The sequence below is a fragment of the Vipera berus genome (genome assembly GCF_964194415.1).
Source record: "Vipera berus genome assembly, chromosome: 2".
Classification (NCBI taxonomy): domain Eukaryota; kingdom Metazoa; phylum Chordata; class Lepidosauria; order Squamata; family Viperidae; genus Vipera; species Vipera berus.
Window position 1 is genome coordinate 111,685,025 of NC_138203.1, and position 7,457 is coordinate 111,692,481.

The window sequence follows — 7,457 nt, forward strand, 5'->3', positions numbered from 1 at the left end:
ATGTTTCCCTTTTCCTAAATTTCCCTTCTGCCATGTTTTTTGATAGCACAGCATAAGCATTTTAGCTTTATTTTTATACTTTCTCTACTTGTGGTTTCAGCTGATATTCAGTTGTTAGCTGCCTACCTAATGTTAAAGCAGCTTGAACTTTTCCATTTAGCATATATGGTAAGCTCTTATTCCTATTCAGGCAAAAGCTCAATATTTTAACCAAGCAGAAAAAATTGTTAAAGAGAACTGAAAAAAACAAAACAAAAATGCACCCCCCACTTTCCCTTTTAAGGCAGAAAGCCCATAAGCAATACAAATAACAACCAGCAAAAAGGATAGAAAAAATTGTTCGAAAAATACAGAATTTTCACCCCCTTTTCCACTCAGCATTCTTCCAACTAGCCATCTCTCTTTTTTATCTCTCTCTTAAGTAAATCACATGATTTTTCCTTCTTCTTTTCACAAGCTCCTCTCCCAAAGGAATTTGTCCACGGAACCTTTTTCCTTTTCTTTTTTCCTCATTTCTTTGCAAACACATACTATTGCCTTCCCACTTACTTCATAACCATCTACAACATACTGTTTTTTACATAGCTTGGGGGATTACATACCATTTACACAAAGAACTGGGGGACTGGGGGGTGCATAAGAAAAAGTGAAAGGAGGAAGGGAGAACATATTGCTGAACCTAACATTTCAAATCAGCAATGTTCAACAGCATGTTCCAAACCCTGTGCAACTCCTCCAAACCCGTCTTGGCCATTGAGGAAGGGAACCACCATTTCACCACTTTCAGTCAGGGACCAAATGTGGGTGATTTTAGGTACAAATGTGTCAATAAAATTCCCTGGAGGCTGTCCAGAAAGGGCCAAGGGGCTGGTAGGTTTGCAAACATGAGGGCAAAACAAAAGCTGTAGGGTGAAGGGTTAGGCCCTCACTATTACTGCTTTGGAACCTAATGCCTGAAGTACTTGGAGTAGCAAAATGAGATGGATCAAGCCGGTGTGGCCAGTAGGATCCAGAAACTGCTGGAATGGAATCAAAGCAGACAGAATCTTGCCCAACAAAAGGGGAAAGAGGGAAAACAGTGCTATGGGTATCAAAAGCCAAGTGGTCATATACCTGAAGCTCAGCCAGAGGAGAGGTAGTATAGGGGAAAGTTGCATAAACATAGCTGAAGAAGGGGGAGGTGGCACCATTGAGGGAGGGTGAGCTCATTTCCAAACTTTCCAGCACCTTAGGCTGAGGCCAAAGTTGTGCACTGTTACTGCAGCAAGGGCAGGTATGGGGTTCGAGGGAAAAGAAGTAGGTGCAGGAAGGGGTATGGGGAAAAAGGGAGACAAAGGCCATGGGAGAAGGTACAGAGGTCAAGGTGAAAAAGGAAGGAGGGGAAAAAGACAAGCAACAGTGACACCTTCGACAGGGGAAGGGGGCATGGGAGGAAGGAGATGAATGAATGAATGAACCTTTATTATCAAAGTACAACATGTATACATTGAGATTGGCTAAGCCTCCCTTTGTGCCCCCCCACCACAACTCACAGTGACAACAAACCCACCATCTTATTACACCATGTGAGCTAATTGCACAACACACTGGCCTCACAAGTCAATCATACATAAAGTTATTTCCTATTCAAGAGCCTGACAGCCCATGGATAGAAGCTGTTCTTCAGCCTGTTGGTACGGCTGGCTGTACTCCTGTATCTCCTACTCAATCGTTGGAGAGTAAAGAGGTACTGACCAGGGTGTGAGTCATCCCTGAGAATTTTTCTCACTCTTCCAAGGCAACGAGCCCTGGTGATGTCATCCAGTGGTGTCAGAGGACAGCCCACGATGTTTTGTGCTGTGCTCACCACCCTCTCTAACATTTTCCTATCCGTGGCTCTCAGGCCAGCATACCAAACCATAATACAGTACAAGAGGACGCTCTCTATAGTAGACCGGTAAAAAAGGTCATTAGCTGTTACTCTACTCTGTTCTTCCGCAAGACCCTGAGGAAGTGGAGTCTCTGTTGGGTCTTTCTGGCAACCTGCGTTGTATTGACTTTCCAGGTAAGATCTTCACAGAGGTAGACTCCCAGGAATTTAAAGGAGGAAACACTCTCCACACAGCCCTCCCCCTCCCGATGTAAAGTGGGGCAGGTTCCTCTCTTTTCCTCCAGAAGTCTAGCACCATCTCCTTTGTCTTGCCAATGTTCAGGTGCAAGTTGTTCTCTAAACCAGGGCTTTTCAATCTTCACCCATTGTACCACTTTTAGGATAAGGCAATGTCCGAATACCACCAGTTGCCCAGGAAGGTGTCAAAAACTTGACTAAAAAAAAAAGGAAAAAAATGATAAAGTACTGGTAGTCCTTGACTTACAACAATTCGCTTAGTGACTGTTCAAAGTTACAATGGCAGTGAAAAAAGTGACTTATGACCATTTTTCACACTTAGGACCATTGCAGCACCCCCAGGGTCATGTGATTTACATTTGGATGCTTGGCAACCGATTCATATTTATGATGGTCACATTGTTCCAGGGTCATGTGATCGCCTTTTGCAACCATCTGACAAGCAAAGTTAGTGGGAAAACCAGATTCACTTAACAGTAAGGTAAAGGTAAAGGTTCCCCCGCACATGCATGCTAGTCGTTTCCGACTCTAGGGGCCGGTGCTCATCTCCGTTTCAAAGCCAAAGAACCAGCGCTTGTCCGAGGACGTCTCCGTGGTCATGTGGCCGGCATGACTAGACGCCAAAGGCGCACGGAACACTGTTACCTTCCCACCGTAGTGGTCCCTATTTTTCTACTTGCATTTTTACGTGCTTTCGAACTGCTAGGTTGGCAGAAGCTGGGACGAGTAACAGGCGCTCACTCTGTTACGCGGCACTCGGGATTTGACCTGCCAAACTGCCAACCTTCTGATCGACAAGCTCAGCGTCCTAACCCACTGAGCCACCATGTTACTAATTTAATTTCTCTCTCTCCCTCTTTCTCTCCCTCCCTCTCTTTCTCTCCCTCCCTCTCTCTCTCTCTTCCTCTCTCTATTTTTCTCTCTCTCCCTCCCTCTTTCTTTCTCCTCTCTCTCCCTCTTTATCTCCCTCCCTCTCTCTCCCTTTGTCTCCCTCTCTTTCACCCTCCCTCTCCGTCTTTCTCTCTCTCCCTCTCTTTCTCTCTCTCCCTTTCCCTCCCTCTTCCTCCCTCTCTCTCTTTCTCTCCCTCTCTTTCTTTCTCTTTCTCTCCCTCTATTTCTTTTTCTCTCTCCCTCCCTCTTTCTTTCTGCTTCTCTCTCTCCCTCTCTCTCTCTCCTCTCTATTTTTCTCTCTCTTTCTCTCTCTCTCTTTCTCTCTCTCTCTTTCTCTCCCTCTCTTTCTCTCCCTCTCTCTCTTTCTCTCCCTCTCTCTCTCTCCCTCCCTCTCTCATATTGTCCCTTCCTTCTTTCCTTCCTTTCTTCCTTCCCTCCCTCTTTGTCCTTTCCTCCTTCCCTCCTTCCCTTCCATTGTCCCTTCCTTCCTTCCTTCCTTCCTTCCTTCCTTCCTTCCTTCCTTCCTTCCTTCCTTCCTTCCTTCCTTCCTTCCTTCCTTCCTTCCTTCTTCTCCCAGGGCTGGCCAAGGGCAAGCAGGGCAAGGCCACTGTCAAGCCCCAGCTCAACAATCAACCAAGTGGGGTGGGGGGAATCTGCACAGCAACCTGGCTACCTGGCCTGCCAGCCGCTCTTTGCTCCGCCGATCAGCTGGGAGCCTGAGTCTCTGGATTTGATGCCGCCACCAGCTGAGAGCATTGCTGATCAGCTGGGAGGCTGGGACTTTGGATCTGACACAGCCGGCCAGCTGGAACTCCCAGTGGGCGGCCCTGACACTGCCAAACAGCCGGGAACATCAGCAACCTTCTCTTGGGGCTGCTAGTCATCTGTGAGTGCCAGTGCTTTTGAGCAGGAGTGGCTGTCAAGCCCCAGGCTCAACAATCAATCGGGGGCGGGGGAATCCGCACAGCAACCCGGCTACCTCTCTCCCCTAGTCTTTAAAAATATTTAAAATAAAATACAGGATGTGTTGTTTCAGATGTGAGCTTCTCAAAATCTCTTGCATCTTGCCAAAAGCATGCATAGCCCTCCATTCAGCTATTCTCAATCACGTTTGGGCCCCTAACCTCATAAAAGCTTTTAATGGTTTCACAGATCAAAGCGGCTGGCAGGCCAGGTATCTGGGTAGCTGCGCGGATTCCCACCCCCCGGTGCTTGAAAGCACTGGTGCTCCTAGCTGACTGGCGACCCCGAGAGAAGGTTGCCAATGCTCCGGCTGTTCGGCAGCATTGGGGCCGCCCACTGGGACTTCCAACTGGCCAGTGGTATCGGATCTGGAGTCCCAGCCTCCCAGCTGATCAGCAGTGCTCTCTGCTGGTCGGCATCGTTGAATCCGGAGTCTCAGCCTCCCAGCTGATCACCAGAGCAACAAGCACCTGGCAGGCCAGGTAGGTGGGTTGCTGTGCAGATTCCCCCCCCCCAGTTGATTGTTGAGGCTTTACAGCCGTTCCTGCTCAAAAGCCAGGGTTCGGTGGCCAGTGAGGCACTCACATGGGGCTCTCCCAGGGCTGGTGGGCCAAACAGGAACTGGCCTCCCTCTCTCTGCACTAGAGCGGCACACGTGGAGGTGGCCAAGGGCAAGCAGGGCAAGGCCGCTCCTGCTCAAAAGTCAGGGTTCAGCAGCCAGGAAGGTGCTCACGTGGGGCTCTCCCGGGACTGGCAGGCCAAACAGGGACCGGCCTCCCTCTCTCTGTGCTTGAGCAGCACCCATGGAGGCGGCCAAGGGCAAGCAGGGCAAGGCCGCTGCTGCTCAAAAGCCAGGGTTTGGCGGCCAGTGAGGCGCTCACACAGGGCTCTCCCACGGCTGGCGGGTGATGAGCAGGCCAATTGCATTACCAGTACCTGGGACTCCGACATGCTTTCCCAGCCATGTGTGCCCCGAAGAAGCGGCGATCAGAAGTCAATCTGGTTGCTGCATGAGTCCCTGGGAAGGGCGGGGTCTCGCTCTGCGTCTGCGCTCTTTGCTTCTCCTTGGTAGGGCTCCTGCAGGCCGCTGCCAAGCAGCATGTTTTCTGCAAGCAAGTGAGCTGGGAAGAAGCGGAGTGTGTGGAGGGAGGAGGTGGGGGAGGTGGGGGGAGGAAGACACTGCCACATACCACCAGCCAGGTACTCATATACCACCAGTGGTACACATACCACCGGTTGAAAAGCCCTGCTCTAAGCACCATAGGGGTAGTTTTTGCACCTCCCCCCGTACGCTGTTTCATCTCCACCTGTAATAAGACCCACTACGGTGGCATCATCTGCGAACTTAATGATCACAGTGGATGGGTCGGATGATACACAATTGTATCTGTACAGTGAGTACAGGTAGACGCTAAGCATGCAGCCCTGTGGTGAGCCTGTGCAAAGCTTCAGGTGGGTGGATGAAACAGACCCGACCCTCACTGTTTGTAGCCAGTCCCTTAGAAAGTCTTTAATCCAATTGCAGATGGAGCAGGTGGGCACTATTGTGCCGAGCATCCTTATTGAAAAGCTGACTGACTTGAATTCCCCCCCGAATTCAAGTCAGTCAGCTTTTCAATAAGGATGCTCGGCACAATAGTGTTGAAAGCCGACCTATAGTCTATGAAAAGCATCCTGACATAACTTCCAGGTTTCTCCAGATGGCTTGCTACAGAATGTAGGTCAGATATGGGAGATTTCATGCTATACCGTACAATGAGCGTCTCTGCATTTGCGGAGCGGCAGAGGTAGAGGACCTGGCTCACATCCTATTTGACTGTTGTTTGTATAAGAGGGTGAGAGACAGGTATCTTGGTCTATATACCAAACGAATGACCCATTGGGATCCCCATATCAAAATAACTTACCTTATGTCCGGCCAGAACTTGAAAATAACATCCAATGTAGCACAGTATTTGAACAAAATGATCCAGTTAAGATCTGCATATGTGGGACTGATTGGGGTAGATTGTAAGGGCGACTCCGAAATATAATGTTTCCATATTTTATCTATATCTTAAATTTGCATTTTATTACTATTTTAACTTAAATTGTATTTTAATTCCATTTTAAATTGTATTTTATCAAATTCCATTTCGGATTGCTTTTATCTAGTTTTGGTGACGGTTTGTTGCTGGAACTTTGTACTTTGATATGGCCCAAGGGCTAATCAATAAAAAGTTGTTGCTAAAAAAAGTATTTCTAGCAACACTATATATCAAATAAGGATGCTCGGCACAATAGTGTTGAAAGCCGACCTATAGTCTATGAAAAGCATCCTGACATAACTTCCAGGTTTCTCCAGATGGCTTGCTACAGAATGTTGAGCAGTAGCTATGGCATCATCTGTCGACCTATTTCCCCTGTAGGCAAACTGATGTTTGTCGAAGTTTGGTGGGAGGCATGTCTTAAGATGTTAGATAACCAGTCTTTCGAAGCATTTCATCACTACACACATTAATGCAACAGGTCTGTAGTCATTTAGGCACTCAATTGCTGTTTTCTTTGGGACTGGAACAATGGTAGCTGCTTTCAAGCATGATGGTACACAGGCCGTTTGCAAAGAGATGTTAAAGATCCTTGTCAGGACCCCTGCTAATTGATCAGCACAATTCTTAACCACTATCCCCAGCACCCCATCTGGGCCTGCAGCTTTACTAGGATTCACAACTTTCAATACAGCTTTAACTTGATGTTCATACTGTCAATGCTGCAAACACTGACATGTTTTTGCACTGACAATATACGAGACAGCCTTTTGTTTAAACTGCTTTGCTTTGAATCTTGAAGAGAGGGAAATTTCAAATGGCTATCTTGAGAAGATAAGATTAGCCGTGCAAAGAAGGGGAAGTGTAACTTCATATGTAAAACTAATTAGTGAACGTGATTTATGATGTGTAATTAGAAGAGGGAGATTGTGCAAGATATGATGTATCAAGGGGAGGAGAGGTCAGATTCTGGCATCCCTCCATGAGTGCTGATGTTTCATTTCATTATTAAGACTTTTTAGATAAATAATGTTTGCCTTTTGTTTGAACTGTCTCATTTATTGGAACCATGACACATATAGGGTGAGTGGCTGAGAATCAGAATCAGAAAGTCAGCCAGCAGAGGCTACGGCGTCTGGTCTTTTCACCTCGTAGTGAGCAAAGAAGATATTCAGCTCCTTTGCCAAAGAGGCATTGCTATTAACTGGGTTCCTCATGTTGCCCTTATGGTTGGTTAGGTGCTGCAGTCCCTACCACACTTGCTTTGGGTTGTTGTTTGCTAGGTGGTTCTCTATCTTATGTTTATATTGTTGTTTCACCATCCTAATGCCTCTTCTGAGATTTCCCCTGGCCTCTCTATATGTGTCCCTGTCCTCTGCCTTAAAGGCAGAATCCCGGGCTCTCAGGAGTGTTCGTACCTCTGCAGTCATCCAGGGTTTGCAATTATAATAGCATACCAAGGGCATGCT